General features: G+C 49.6%; 8 non-coding genes across 8 annotated transcripts; all 8 read right to left on the bottom strand.

The window, feature by feature from the left end:
• Positions 1–247: 247 nt before the first annotated feature.
• On the bottom strand, positions 248–366 carry LOC124587694. The gene has a single exon (XR_006975592.1). It is a non-coding gene; the product is annotated as a 5S ribosomal RNA (ribosomal RNA).
• Positions 367–1,399: 1,033 nt separating this feature from the next.
• Positions 1,400–1,518, bottom strand: LOC124587693. The gene has a single exon (XR_006975591.1). It is a non-coding gene; the product is annotated as a 5S ribosomal RNA (ribosomal RNA).
• Positions 1,519–2,551: 1,033 nt separating this feature from the next.
• On the bottom strand, positions 2,552–2,670 carry LOC124587681. Its single transcript, XR_006975580.1, has one exon. It is a non-coding gene; the product is annotated as a 5S ribosomal RNA (ribosomal RNA).
• Positions 2,671–3,703: 1,033 nt separating this feature from the next.
• LOC124587740 lies at positions 3,704–3,822 on the bottom strand. Its single transcript, XR_006975633.1, has one exon. It is a non-coding gene; the product is annotated as a 5S ribosomal RNA (ribosomal RNA).
• A 1,033-nt stretch (positions 3,823–4,855) lies between these two features.
• Positions 4,856–4,974, bottom strand: LOC124587727. The gene has a single exon (XR_006975622.1). It is a non-coding gene; the product is annotated as a 5S ribosomal RNA (ribosomal RNA).
• A 7,991-nt stretch (positions 4,975–12,965) lies between these two features.
• On the bottom strand, positions 12,966–13,084 carry LOC124587715. The gene has a single exon (XR_006975611.1). It is a non-coding gene; the product is annotated as a 5S ribosomal RNA (ribosomal RNA).
• A 1,033-nt stretch (positions 13,085–14,117) lies between these two features.
• On the bottom strand, positions 14,118–14,236 carry LOC124587703. Its single transcript, XR_006975600.1, has one exon. It is a non-coding gene; the product is annotated as a 5S ribosomal RNA (ribosomal RNA).
• A 1,033-nt stretch (positions 14,237–15,269) lies between these two features.
• On the bottom strand, positions 15,270–15,388 carry LOC124587674. Its single transcript, XR_006975574.1, has one exon. It is a non-coding gene; the product is annotated as a 5S ribosomal RNA (ribosomal RNA).
• Between the last annotated feature and the right edge of the window lie 342 nt (positions 15,389–15,730).

Here is a 15,730-nt window from a genome sequence, read left to right as displayed (position 1 = left end):
TACACCGCTACACAACAACAGGCGCTGACGTATTTCAGAACACATCTGCCGATTCGTACTGTTTTGTCGTTTTCAAAGACTTCCTGGCGAACTTGGTTAGCACATTCTCCCTCAAACTGAGATATTTACTGCAATTTCGCACCTTATGGTCATTACAGTAGATTAAAATGCTTAAGCAAGAATCTTTGTCACAACAGAACGGTGGTATGGAAAGAGGGCGGTATAAAAAAAAAAGTAAATGAAAGGGAGCCAACAGCACGTGGTGTTCCCAGGTGGTCACCCATCCAAGTACTAACCACGCCCGATGTTGTTTAACTTCGGTGATCGGACGAGAACCGGTGTATTCAACATGGTATGGCCGTTGGCGCCCATGTAATGTAGGCGCATGGAAGAATTCGCATTCGGTTCTTATCCCAACACACACAAAATCATACTTTTCGGTCGAAAGCAGCCGCATTTTTTTTTATTGACAATTCGTCACGTTAGCGCGAACGCAATCCTGAGATCCAAAACTTATGAGCCGGAAGGACGCGCTTCGTGTATTTTTTTTTTTTGGAGATTTATGAATTTATTTATTAACATTACATCGTTACAAGCTAACAACTTTACAACATAAAACACGAACAGAATTGTAATTGTATGCACTTCCTTCCGCAATCCGACGTGCCAGCAGAGCGACTGCCGAATTAGCGGGCGCGCCGCCGTGTGTGTGAGACGCGCAACTTCTCGTTGCACCTCCTGTCATCCGCTTGGCGCGTGCAGCCTTCGACACTCGCGGAAGACGCATCTTGTCCCTGGTGTCCAGCGCAGGAGGGCTGGCGCGCGGCCGACCGGCGTAAGGCCTGTGCGGGGTGTGGCAGAGTCTTGTTGGAGGGCGCCACTGCTGGCGATGTGAGCTTCCTCGCCTCGCCTCGCCTCGCCTCGCCTCGCCTCAGACGAGGTGTTTGCGTAATTTGCAGTGCATTCGCACCTTTCCTATCCCTGTCCCTGTCCCCGTCCCGACTTGTCCCGACTTTGCTCGACTGCCGCTCGCTGCCGCTCGGGTCGTGGCCCATATAACAGCGCAAGCACAAGAAACGTCTGCAGGAGATGACGAGACGAGACGAGTCGACTAAGGAATAAATTTATAATTACATATCGAAGTAGGAATTGTACACCGCTACACAACAACAGGCGCTGACGTATTTCAGAACACATCTGCCGATTCGTACTGTTTTGTCGTTTTCAAAGACTTCCTGGCGAACTTGGTTAGCACATTCTCCCTCAAACTGAGATATTTACTGCAATTTCGCACCTTATGGTCATTACAGTAGATTAAAATGCTTAAGCAAGAATCTTTGTCACAACAGAACGGTGGTATGGAAAGAGGGCGGTATAAAAAAAAAAGTAAATGAAAGGGAGCCAACAGCACGTGGTGTTCCCAGGTGGTCACCCATCCAAGTACTAACCACGCCCGATGTTGTTTAACTTCGGTGATCGGACGAGAACCGGTGTATTCAACATGGTATGGCCGTTGGCGCCCATGTAATGTAGGCGCATGGAAGAATTCGCATTCGGTTCTTATCCCAACACACACAAAATCATACTTTTCGGTCGAAAGCAGCCGCATTTTTTTTTATTGACAATTCGTCACGTTAGCGCGAACGCAATCCTGAGATCCAAAACTTATGAGCCGGAAGGACGCGCTTCGTGTATTTTTTTTTTTTGGAGATTTATGAATTTATTTATTAACATTACATCGTTACAAGCTAACAACTTTACAACATAAAACACGAACAGAATTGTAATTGTATGCACTTCCTTCCGCAATCCGACGTGCCAGCAGAGCGACTGCCGAATTAGCGGGCGCGCCGCCGTGTGTGTGAGACGCGCAACTTCTCGTTGCACCTCCTGTCATCCGCTTGGCGCGTGCAGCCTTCGACACTCGCGGAAGACGCATCTTGTCCCTGGTGTCCAGCGCAGGAGGGCTGGCGCGCGGCCGACCGGCGTAAGGCCTGTGCGGGGTGTGGCAGAGTCTTGTTGGAGGGCGCCACTGCTGGCGATGTGAGCTTCCTCGCCTCGCCTCGCCTCGCCTCGCCTCGCCTCAGACGAGGTGTTTGCGTAATTTGCAGTGCATTCGCACCTTTCCTATCCCTGTCCCTGTCCCCGTCCCGACTTGTCCCGACTTTGCTCGACTGCCGCTCGCTGCCGCTCGGGTCGTGGCCCATATAACAGCGCAAGCACAAGAAACGTCTGCAGGAGATGACGAGACGAGACGAGTCGACTAAGGAATAAATTTATAATTACATATCGAAGTAGGAATTGTACACCGCTACACAACAACAGGCGCTGACGTATTTCAGAACACATCTGCCGATTCGTACTGTTTTGTCGTTTTCAAAGACTTCCTGGCGAACTTGGTTAGCACATTCTCCCTCAAACTGAGATATTTACTGCAATTTCGCACCTTATGGTCATTACAGTAGATTAAAATGCTTAAGCAAGAATCTTTGTCACAACAGAACGGTGGTATGGAAAGAGGGCGGTATAAAAAAAAAAGTAAATGAAAGGGAGCCAACAGCACGTGGTGTTCCCAGGTGGTCACCCATCCAAGTACTAACCACGCCCGATGTTGTTTAACTTCGGTGATCGGACGAGAACCGGTGTATTCAACATGGTATGGCCGTTGGCGCCCATGTAATGTAGGCGCATGGAAGAATTCGCATTCGGTTCTTATCCCAACACACACAAAATCATACTTTTCGGTCGAAAGCAGCCGCATTTTTTTTTATTGACAATTCGTCACGTTAGCGCGAACGCAATCCTGAGATCCAAAACTTATGAGCCGGAAGGACGCGCTTCGTGTATTTTTTTTTTTTGGAGATTTATGAATTTATTTATTAACATTACATCGTTACAAGCTAACAACTTTACAACATAAAACACGAACAGAATTGTAATTGTATGCACTTCCTTCCGCAATCCGACGTGCCAGCAGAGCGACTGCCGAATTAGCGGGCGCGCCGCCGTGTGTGTGAGACGCGCAACTTCTCGTTGCACCTCCTGTCATCCGCTTGGCGCGTGCAGCCTTCGACACTCGCGGAAGACGCATCTTGTCCCTGGTGTCCAGCGCAGGAGGGCTGGCGCGCGGCCGACCGGCGTAAGGCCTGTGCGGGGTGTGGCAGAGTCTTGTTGGAGGGCGCCACTGCTGGCGATGTGAGCTTCCTCGCCTCGCCTCGCCTCGCCTCGCCTCGCCTCAGACGAGGTGTTTGCGTAATTTGCAGTGCATTCGCACCTTTCCTATCCCTGTCCCTGTCCCCGTCCCGACTTGTCCCGACTTTGCTCGACTGCCGCTCGCTGCCGCTCGGGTCGTGGCCCATATAACAGCGCAAGCACAAGAAACGTCTGCAGGAGATGACGAGACGAGACGAGTCGACTAAGGAATAAATTTATAATTACATATCGAAGTAGGAATTGTACACCGCTACACAACAACAGGCGCTGACGTATTTCAGAACACATCTGCCGATTCGTACTGTTTTGTCGTTTTCAAAGACTTCCTGGCGAACTTGGTTAGCACATTCTCCCTCAAACTGAGATATTTACTGCAATTTCGCACCTTATGGTCATTACAGTAGATTAAAATGCTTAAGCAAGAATCTTTGTCACAACAGAACGGTGGTATGGAAAGAGGGCGGTATAAAAAAAAAAGTAAATGAAAGGGAGCCAACAGCACGTGGTGTTCCCAGGTGGTCACCCATCCAAGTACTAACCACGCCCGATGTTGTTTAACTTCGGTGATCGGACGAGAACCGGTGTATTCAACATGGTATGGCCGTTGGCGCCCATGTAATGTAGGCGCATGGAAGAATTCGCATTCGGTTCTTATCCCAACACACACAAAATCATACTTTTCGGTCGAAAGCAGCCGCATTTTTTTTTATTGACAATTCGTCACGTTAGCGCGAACGCAATCCTGAGATCCAAAACTTATGAGCCGGAAGGACGCGCTTCGTGTATTTTTTTTTTTTGGAGATTTATGAATTTATTTATTAACATTACATCGTTACAAGCTAACAACTTTACAACATAAAACACGAACAGAATTGTAATTGTATGCACTTCCTTCCGCAATCCGACGTGCCAGCAGAGCGACTGCCGAATTAGCGGGCGCGCCGCCGTGTGTGTGAGACGCGCAACTTCTCGTTGCACCTCCTGTCATCCGCTTGGCGCGTGCAGCCTTCGACACTCGCGGAAGACGCATCTTGTCCCTGGTGTCCAGCGCAGGAGGGCTGGCGCGCGGCCGACCGGCGTAAGGCCTGTGCGGGGTGTGGCAGAGTCTTGTTGGAGGGCGCCACTGCTGGCGATGTGAGCTTCCTCGCCTCGCCTCGCCTCGCCTCGCCTCGCCTCAGACGAGGTGTTTGCGTAATTTGCAGTGCATTCGCACCTTTCCTATCCCTGTCCCTGTCCCCGTCCCGACTTGTCCCGACTTTGCTCGACTGCCGCTCGCTGCCGCTCGGGTCGTGGCCCATATAACAGCGCAAGCACAAGAAACGTCTGCAGGAGATGACGAGACGAGACGAGTCGACTAAGGAATAAATTTATAATTACATATCGAAGTAGGAATTGTACACCGCTACACAACAACAGGCGCTGACGTATTTCAGAACACATCTGCCGATTCGTACTGTTTTGTCGTTTTCAAAGACTTCCTGGCGAACTTGGTTAGCACATTCTCCCTCAAACTGAGATATTTACTGCAATTTCGCACCTTATGGTCATTACAGTAGATTAAAATGCTTAAGCAAGAATCTTTGTCACAACAGAACGGTGGTATGGAAAGAGGGCGGTATAAAAAAAAAAGTAAATGAAAGGGAGCCAACAGCACGTGGTGTTCCCAGGTGGTCACCCATCCAAGTACTAACCACGCCCGATGTTGTTTAACTTCGGTGATCGGACGAGAACCGGTGTATTCAACATGGTATGGCCGTTGGCGCCCATGTAATGTAGGCGCATGGAAGAATTCGCATTCGGTTCTTATCCCAACACACACAAAATCATACTTTTCGGTCGAAAGCAGCCGCATTTTTTTTTATTGACAATTCGTCACGTTAGCGCGAACGCAATCCTGAGATCCAAAACTTATGAGCCGGAAGGACGCGCTTCGTGTATTTTTTTTTTTTGGAGATTTATGAATTTATTTATTAACATTACATCGTTACAAGCTAACAACTTTACAACATAAAACACGAACAGAATTGTAATTGTATGCACTTCCTTCCGCAATCCGACGTGCCAGCAGAGCGACTGCCGAATTAGCGGGCGCGCCGCCGTGTGTGTGAGACGCGCAACTTCTCGTTGCACCTCCTGTCATCCGCTTGGCGCGTGCAGCCTTCGACACTCGCGGAAGACGCATCTTGTCCCTGGTGTCCAGCGCAGGAGGGCTGGCGCGCGGCCGACCGGCGTAAGGCCTGTGCGGGGTGTGGCAGAGTCTTGTTGGAGGGCGCCACTGCTGGCGATGTGAGCTTCCTCGCCTCGCCTCGCCTCGCCTCGCCTCGCCTCAGACGAGGTGTTTGCGTAATTTGCAGTGCATTCGCACCTTTCCTATCCCTGTCCCTGTCCCCGTCCCGACTTGTCCCGACTTTGCTCGACTGCCGCTCGCTGCCGCTCGGGTCGTGGCCCATATAACAGCGCAAGCACAAGAAACGTCTGCAGGAGATGACGAGACGAGACGAGTCGACTAAGGAATAAATTTATAATTACATATCGAAGTAGGAATTGTACACCGCTACACAACAACAGGCGCTGACGTATTTCAGAACACATCTGCCGATTCGTACTGTTTTGTCGTTTTCAAAGACTTCCTGGCGAACTTGGTTAGCACATTCTCCCTCAAACTGAGATATTTACTGCAATTTCGCACCTTATGGTCATTACAGTAGATTAAAATGCTTAAGCAAGAATCTTTGTCACAACAGAACGGTGGTATGGAAAGAGGGCGGTATAAAAAAAAAAGTAAATGAAAGGGAGCCAACAGCACGTTTTTTTTTTTTTTTTTTTTTTTTTTAGTTTGAAAATTGGGCTGGCAGGGGTAGCGACATAATAACAAAACAAAAAGAAAAGGAAAGGAAGGGAGCCAACAGCACCTTTTTTTTTTTTTTTTTTTTTTTTTTTTTCTTTTTGTTTTTTTTTTTTTTTTTTTACGGGCCTCCCATCTCCCCTTATAGCCCGGCCTTTACTCTCTCCATGAATTGCCGTCTTTTGGCGAGCTTCAATGGCTATAAAAGGTACTGGTGGCTCCCTCGAGGTGAACCGGTGGACACTGTTCAATGACCGCCGTCATCGGCGAGGCGCATATGTAGCAATTGTGACAGTATGGCGTCCTGGTCATGTAACAAAAGGGAAATAGTCCTCCAATGCGTGAGAAACGAGGGGGAGAATGCTTCCCATTGATACGCAAGATAGTGAAAATATAAGGAAAGAAAAGACGGCTTCACGCCGCAACAACCGACAGTGACGACTGTCCACCAAAAATAAGTAATTAAAACGCAACCAGGGCGAAGCATCCACCGGAAAAAGAAAAGTCATCGATAGACAAACGTTCGGGCAAGGAGCGTGGCAGGCAGGCGGCGGCAATGAGGGCAGGGGTCAATGTGCCTGAGGCCTGGCCACAGTGTCGCCCCCACACCCGTCAACACTCATATTGACCGTAAAACAAAACTAAAATGCGGAACACCGGTGTGAAATTCCACACCGACAAAAGGTGAAAGAGTGTCGAGCACAGACACGTGACGAGACTTTGGAATGCGCCACAATAAAGAAATGAGAAAATGTAGAAAAAAACTCAAACAGTCACCACCAAGACTGAGAACTGAAACGTCAGTAAAAATCCCGTCACGCCCCAAAACGGAAAAAAAACTAATAATGAAACTAAGAATACGGACACACATGGCAAACAAGACGTTTGGCAATAACGGCCAGAGAAAAAAACTGAAAAGACTTCTGTGTTCGTGCGGTATTCAAGGTACGTCAATTTTCGTTCCAGAATAACTTGGGAAGATCGCAGTAAGACATATTCATATTGTGTCGCTCAAAGGCAAGAGAAAAGATAAGAGAAAAACGTCCATGCTACTCAGGTACGGAAAGCCGCGCAAAAGCATGCGCTAGTGCGACCTGCAAAAAATTAGCAAAAGTTCGCCGATAGTGTGGTGATGCCTGAATCTGGGTATGTTGGGTCCATAAATAAGTGAGAAAGTCCAGATCGGTAGACAACTTGAGGGAGAAGATAGCAAAAACCGTGTGGCCAAGGATCCACACCGTGGCATTGCGCTTGGTGGTGGGGTAGACGTCACACTGCGGAATTAAGACAGCATCCACAGTAACAGTGCGAGTGTCCACCCTCTGAATCAAACGAATCATGTCCCTGGCGACTTCCCAAACACGGCGGAAGCGGTCACACGCAAAGCGGTGTTCAATAGTGTCGTCGGCAGTACACACGTCACACCCACCAGACGGGATGAGATTAATAGAATGCAGTTTGGAGTTGGTAGGGATGGTGCGATGCACCACCTTGTACCACACCGCGTGGACGGAAGCCGGGAGAACGGCACTGGCGAGGTTTCTCCACACTGCCACCCAGTTGCAGCGTGGCAACCGATACTCCCACTTGCAGCGAATGGGAGGTCCGCGGAAAGCCGTGCAGACAGCGCTAACCGTGTGGACGGAGATGTCACAAAGCGCCAGGTAACTATTATCAAGAAAGTAGCGGCGCACATAAGAAAGGTAGAACGGGATGTGCGACACAGAAACAGGGGCCACTTCAGAAAGAGGACGGTAACGATTAAAAACAAACGCAGTGGGACCGCAAGGAGCTTTCTGAATAACAGCAGTAGTTCGCTTCCAAAAAAGGGCCGCACATTTGGCGGAAAAATCAACTAGTCCTAAACCGCCATCGGACAGGTCCAAGGTGCAGACAGCATGCGATACCTTGAAAATCTCCCCCCTCCATAAAAACCAGTAAACCGCCTGTTGGATGGCGCGCCCCAACTGCTTGGGAACCGGGAGAACCTGCGCAAGGTACCATGCTCTCGCCAAGATATTGACATTTATCAAATGCACCTTATCCCGAAGGGCCACATTCCGGACCGCATAGATCCTGGCAACCGCACGAATCCGATACAGCGTAGGCCGCCAATTCAAGGCTGCCATCTGCTGTGGGTTCGAAGATAGAAGTATCCCAAGAACGGTAGGCTGCTGCTGGACACAAAACCAATCCCTATGCAGGGTACGTGCGCGGGCGGTGAGCGGCAAAAGCACAGTTTTCCGGGGATTGATAACCGCCCCCGTAGCTTTTCCAAAGTTGTGCAAAACAACATGCAACCTGTCAACGTCGTCGATATGTTCAATAAATACGCCAAGGTCATCAGCATATGCGCGACAAACCAATCTGGTAGTCCCCATCTGAATGCCGCGACATTCCTGACTGATAGAACGGAGGAGGGGATCCAGCGCAATGGCAAAAAGCGCCATGGAAAGCGGACACCCCTGCCGCACGGAGCGACCCACACGAAAAGCAGGAGTGAGACGACCATTGACACATATACGGGAAGTAGCAGGTTGCAACAAATGCGTCACGAATCGGGTAAATAGATAACCAAACCCCATGCGTACCATAACCCGACGCAAATAAAAATGACTAATGCGGTCAAAAGCATTTTTAAAGTCAACTAATAAAATCGCCGCTGTCCGGAGCCGAGCACTTTTCACATATCCTATACAGTCTCTGTAAGCAAGGATAGCGTCAAAGATATTCCGATCTCGGACCGCACATGTTTGCTGATCACTAAGTACGGTCGGCAAGACGTTTTTAAGTCGCTGAGCGACGCAACGCGTAACGATCTTATAATCAGCATTTAATAAAGTAATCGGACGGACAGCATCGATATGAGGTACAGCACGGGATTTGGGAACAAGCGTCACAACCCCCTCCACAAAAGCCGTTGGTACAGTCACACCATTGCGAAGATCGTTCGCTAAATCCACTAAAATCTCACTTAAAAGAGGAAAAAATTTCGAATAAAATTCCGCAGGAATCCCATCGGGACCCGGAGACTTCCCTTTGGGACTCCGCCGAACGGCGTCGAAAACTTCATCAGACGTATAGGCGTCATTTAAAAGATGCCTGTCCGGGCGAGTTAAAACATGTGGAACAACCCGCAAGAAATCTCGCAACGTATCGGAATCAACGTCAACAGCACGGAAAAGCGATGCAAAATGTTCAAAGATATCGTTTTCAATGTCCGACTGTACAGAAGTCCGACCGCCGTTCCGCAACTGCCAAACAGTAATGCGCAAACGTTCGCGGCGTTTGCGTTCCCGGTTTAAATGATAAATGGACAGAGGTTCCCCAGCAACAAAACCTGCAGGCTGACTGCGGACGGTCACCCCATCACTAGCGGCACGCATGTCAATTAAAAGCTGAGCTTGAAATCGCTTCAGAGTGGGCAACAAATCGGGCTGTGACGTCACTCGCAACGCCAAATCGCGTAAACAATCCTGGCGGAAGCGAGCCGTCGCCCGCCGCCAGCGTGCCGCCTCACGGCTGTAATCGATTAAAAAGTTGCGAATCGCCGGCTTAGCGATCGCAACCCACCACTCAATGGTGCTACTATGACCGCCGCGAGTCCGCACCAACCTCTGCCACATACGGGTAAAACTAGTCACAAAATGGTCGTCATTAAGTAAACTACAATTAAACTTCCACAAATTAGTACGACGAGGAACACACAAACGAGGTAATAAAAGACGACAGGAATAGCTGGAGTGGTCGGAAAATATGACAGGAGTCACGTCAGCAGTACAAATACGGGCAGACAACTGCCTAGACACATAAATGCGATCGAGACGGCTACGCCCCGCACCGTAAAAATATGTGAAATAAGTGAAATCGGGGTGTAAAACACGCCACGTGTCGAGCAAATGAAAACTAGTGACCAAAGCACCCAGTTCGTGGCATTTGTTCGGACGCGGCTCCTGATCTCTGTCGTCTAAAACACAATTAAAATCACCCCCGACGATTAAAGTATCGACATTCCTAGATAAAAGCTGACATAAATCCCTACCATAAAATTCAGCCCTGGCCGGTTTAACATTTCCCGACGGAGCGTACACATTCACAAACACAATGCCAAAAATGGTACAGGCAACAGCACGACCGGTCGGTAAAATGTCAACATTAGAAACAGGTAAGCCAGAACGTACTAAAATGGCAGTGCCCGTATCAGAATCAGGCGCAACATTGTCAATCACAATAAAATCAGTAAAATCGTTCAAATATAAAAGCGCTTCACAAGTCACCTCTTGTAAGAAGGCGACGTGACAGTGATTATCATACAAAAAATCCTTAAGAAGCGCAGCTTTCTGCGGATTGCACAGCTTATTAAGATTTACCGTTAAAATGTTCCACTGGCTACAATCGTGAAACATATACACGTAGAACACAGGAAAAAAAACAATAACAGAAAAACATGAAAACGCTTAAAACACAATAAAATATACCAACGTGCGCGGAGGGGGAAGGATATATAAAGAGACGCACTAATGGGAATCACCTGCCTCAACATCCTCCGACCATGCCCGTGATTGACTAGGAGGGAGGGGCGGGGGCGGTGGGGTCCCGGAAACTGTGACGGGATCCCCTGCGACGGAATGCTCCACAGCGGGCATTGCGACATCAGAAGATAAGGCCGGCACCAAATCGTGGGTGGAAGGGGGGGCACGACGATGGTGCGAATCTTCGGCCTTTCGTTTTGTTGGTAAGGGGGGGGGTGTCACAGACACAGGCGGATCTACCGCCATGTCGGAATCAGCAGCGGAAAACGGCTGACTCAAAAATGTTTTTAGGTGTTGAACCGTGATATCACGTTGTTGCGTGGCAGTTACTACAGCTCCCTCCGGCTGGGTGCGGGAAGATGTCTGCTTTTTCGCCTGCCGCCTGCCGCCCCCTCCCTGAGACGGGCGCTGCCCGAGATCGGCCCCGGAGCGCGCGGCCGGCTGTCGGGAGGTCGGTTGACCAACCGACTGAGCGTGAGGGGGAGCAGGAGAACGCGCCACCGGAGACGGACTCCGATTTTTGGCCGAAACACCACGCGTATCGAAAGAAGCAGAACGACTGGCACTACGCAAACGCGGTGTGCCAGAAGCCCGAGCAACATTCCGGTCTCTACGGGGTTTAGGCTCAGTAAAAGCCTCACTGTCAACAACAACATCACTGGCAGCAGAGACACTGTCGGGGACGGGAGTTGGAACAACCGCCGATTTATCGGGTTCCGCAACCGGGGCAGGATGCGGAACAACGGCCGACAGCGGCACGGATTCCGGTGAAACATCGTCCACTACCGGTTTTTTAGTAATAGGTACAGTTGTCACATCCGCGACCAAAGAGGGCTCAACAAGAGGTACAGAAACAGAGTCACTATCGGGAACAGACGTATCCATGGCGTCAGCGGCGGCCGGTACAGGGGGGGCGGCCGCGAGTGGCACACGTGCGGGGGGGGCGGAACCTAAACTCGTCGCGGCAACAGAGGCAAAACTAGGCCCACCTAAAATATTCTCACGTGGCAATTGAACAGGCGGCCTGCGTTTAGGGCAGTTTTGTCGGTAATGACCGACAGCACCACAAAAAGAACACGTCTGAGGTTGACCACTATATGTTATGAAAGCACGATGACCGTTAACTAGCAAGAAGGACGGAATATGTTGACGTACGACCATCTTTACACTCCTCACGCCATTTTCAACTTGAAAAACATAGGCGGAGGACCACTTTTCTTTAGTAACAGATAGGACGGTCCCGTACGGCCGCAAATGACGAGATATTGTGTCATTCCGGATTTCAAAAGGCAAGTTGAACACACGAACATTTCGAAGGCCAAACCCACCATGAGAAATATTTACGTTACTAATGCGACCGTCTAGATGTCTAAATTTACGGACGCCATCATTAACATTGACAACAGTATCACACAATTCCGGAGTTTTCAACTTCAAAAACACAGAATTAATAAAAGTGTCAAACTGAACACCAAGAACGTCATCGGTCGATAAACACAATTCCTCGAGTATCCAACGATGAATTTCGAACGCGGACGGTTTGCCAACGGAACTATCGAATTCACATTGTACGTTATTTTCACGCTCTTCACTAGCATCATAGAAACTTTCCATTACTTACGGACTTGATGAAATGTAGCCGCGAGGCAGAAGACAGACGGCACACGAGGCGCCGCCGACCAAGTCGCAGACGGAAGTACAGCGCGCTCAGCAGCGAGGTGTTGCTGGGCGCGTGCAGCCTTCGACACTCGCGGAAGACGCATCTTGTCCCTGGTGTCCAGCGCAGGAGGGCTGGCGCGCGGCCGACCGGCGTAAGGCCTGTGCGGGGTGTGGCAGAGTCTTGTTGGAGGGCGCCACTGCTGGCGATGTGAGCTTCCTCGCCTCGCCTCGCCTCGCCTCGCCTCGCCTCAGACGAGGTGTTTGCGTAATTTGCAGTGCATTCGCACCTTTCCTATCCCTGTCCCTGTCCCCGTCCCGACTTGTCCCGACTTTGCTCGACTGCCGCTCGCTGCCGCTCGGGTCGTGGCCCATATAACAGCGCAAGCACAAGAAACGTCTGCAGGAGATGACGAGACGAGACGAGTCGACTAAGGAATAAATTTATAATTACATATCGAAGTAGGAATTGTACACCGCTACACAACAACAGGCGCTGACGTATTTCAGAACACATCTGCCGATTCGTACTGTTTTGTCGTTTTCAAAGACTTCCTGGCGAACTTGGTTAGCACATTCTCCCTCAAACTGAGATATTTACTGCAATTTCGCACCTTATGGTCATTACAGTAGATTAAAATGCTTAAGCAAGAATCTTTGTCACAACAGAACGGTGGTATGGAAAGAGGGCGGTATAAAAAAAAAAGTAAATGAAAGGGAGCCAACAGCACGTGGTGTTCCCAGGTGGTCACCCATCCAAGTACTAACCACGCCCGATGTTGTTTAACTTCGGTGATCGGACGAGAACCGGTGTATTCAACATGGTATGGCCGTTGGCGCCCATGTAATGTAGGCGCATGGAAGAATTCGCATTCGGTTCTTATCCCAACACACACAAAATCATACTTTTCGGTCGAAAGCAGCCGCATTTTTTTTTATTGACAATTCGTCACGTTAGCGCGAACGCAATCCTGAGATCCAAAACTTATGAGCCGGAAGGACGCGCTTCGTGTATTTTTTTTTTTTGGAGATTTATGAATTTATTTATTAACATTACATCGTTACAAGCTAACAACTTTACAACATAAAACACGAACAGAATTGTAATTGTATGCACTTCCTTCCGCAATCCGACGTGCCAGCAGAGCGACTGCCGAATTAGCGGGCGCGCCGCCGTGTGTGTGAGACGCGCAACTTCTCGTTGCACCTCCTGTCATCCGCTTGGCGCGTGCAGCCTTCGACACTCGCGGAAGACGCATCTTGTCCCTGGTGTCCAGCGCAGGAGGGCTGGCGCGCGGCCGACCGGCGTAAGGCCTGTGCGGGGTGTGGCAGAGTCTTGTTGGAGGGCGCCACTGCTGGCGATGTGAGCTTCCTCGCCTCGCCTCGCCTCGCCTCGCCTCGCCTCAGACGAGGTGTTTGCGTAATTTGCAGTGCATTCGCACCTTTCCTATCCCTGTCCCTGTCCCCGTCCCGACTTGTCCCGACTTTGCTCGACTGCCGCTCGCTGCCGCTCGGGTCGTGGCCCATATAACAGCGCAAGCACAAGAAACGTCTGCAGGAGATGACGAGACGAGACGAGTCGACTAAGGAATAAATTTATAATTACATATCGAAGTAGGAATTGTACACCGCTACACAACAACAGGCGCTGACGTATTTCAGAACACATCTGCCGATTCGTACTGTTTTGTCGTTTTCAAAGACTTCCTGGCGAACTTGGTTAGCACATTCTCCCTCAAACTGAGATATTTACTGCAATTTCGCACCTTATGGTCATTACAGTAGATTAAAATGCTTAAGCAAGAATCTTTGTCACAACAGAACGGTGGTATGGAAAGAGGGCGGTATAAAAAAAAAAGTAAATGAAAGGGAGCCAACAGCACGTGGTGTTCCCAGGTGGTCACCCATCCAAGTACTAACCACGCCCGATGTTGTTTAACTTCGGTGATCGGACGAGAACCGGTGTATTCAACATGGTATGGCCGTTGGCGCCCATGTAATGTAGGCGCATGGAAGAATTCGCATTCGGTTCTTATCCCAACACACACAAAATCATACTTTTCGGTCGAAAGCAGCCGCATTTTTTTTTATTGACAATTCGTCACGTTAGCGCGAACGCAATCCTGAGATCCAAAACTTATGAGCCGGAAGGACGCGCTTCGTGTATTTTTTTTTTTTGGAGATTTATGAATTTATTTATTAACATTACATCGTTACAAGCTAACAACTTTACAACATAAAACACGAACAGAATTGTAATTGTATGCACTTCCTTCCGCAATCCGACGTGCCAGCAGAGCGACTGCCGAATTAGCGGGCGCGCCGCCGTGTGTGTGAGACGCGCAACTTCTCGTTGCACCTCCTGTCATCCGCTTGGCGCGTGCAGCCTTCGACACTCGCGGAAGACGCATCTTGTCCCTGGTGTCCAGCGCAGGAGGGCTGGCGCGCGGCCGACCGGCGTAAGGCCTGTGCGGGGTGTGGCAGAGTCTTGTTGGAGGGCGCCACTGCTGGCGATGTGAGCTTCCTCGCCTCGCCTCGCCTCGCCTCGCCTCGCCTCAGACGAGGTGTTTGCGTAATTTGCAGTGCATTCGCACCTTTCCTATCCCTGTCCCTGTCCCCGTCCCGACTTGTCCCGACTTTGCTCGACTGCCGCTCGCTGCCGCTCGGGTCGTGGCCCATATAACAGCGCAAGCACAAGAAACGTCTGCAGGAGATGACGAGACGAGACGAGTCGACTAAGGAATAAATTTATAATTACATATCGAAGTAGGAATTGTACACCGCTACACAACAACAGGCGCTGACGTATTTCAGAACACATCTGCCGATTCGTACTGTTTTGTCGTTTTCAAAGACTTCCTGGCGAACTTGGTTAGCACATTCTCCCTCAAACTGAGATATTTACTGCAATTTCGCACCTTATGGTCATTACAGTAGATTAAAATGCTTAAGCAAGAATCTTTGTCACAACAGAACGGTGGTATGGAAAGAGGGCGGTATAAAAAAAAAAGTAAATGAAAGGGAGCCAACAGCACGTGGTGTTCCCAGGTGGTCACCCATCCAAGTACTAACCACGCCCGATGTTGTTTAACTTCGGTGATCGGACGAGAACCGGTGTATTCAACATGGTATGGCCGTTGGCGCCCATGTAATGTAGGCGCATGGAAGAATTCGCATTCGGTTCTTATCCCAACACACACAAAATCATACTTTTCGGTCGAAAGCAGCCGCATTTTTTTTTATTGACAATTCGTCACGTTAGCGCGAACGCAATCCTGAGATCCAAAACTTATGAGCCGGAAGGACGCGCTTCGTGTATTTTTTTTTTTTGGAGATTTATGAATTTATTTATTAACATTACATCGTTACAAGCTAACAACTTTACAACATAAAACACGAACAGAATTGTAATTGTATGCACTTCCTTCCGCAATCCGACGTGCCAGCAGAGCGACTGCCGAATTAGCGGGCGCGCCGCCGTGTG

This window comes from Schistocerca americana, unplaced genomic scaffold (assembly GCF_021461395.2).
Source record: "Schistocerca americana isolate TAMUIC-IGC-003095 unplaced genomic scaffold, iqSchAmer2.1 HiC_scaffold_613, whole genome shotgun sequence".
Taxonomy (NCBI): Eukaryota; Metazoa; Arthropoda; class Insecta; order Orthoptera; family Acrididae; genus Schistocerca; species Schistocerca americana.
Note: the sequence above shows the minus strand (reverse complement) of the source record. Positions and strands in the feature narration are given on the sequence as shown.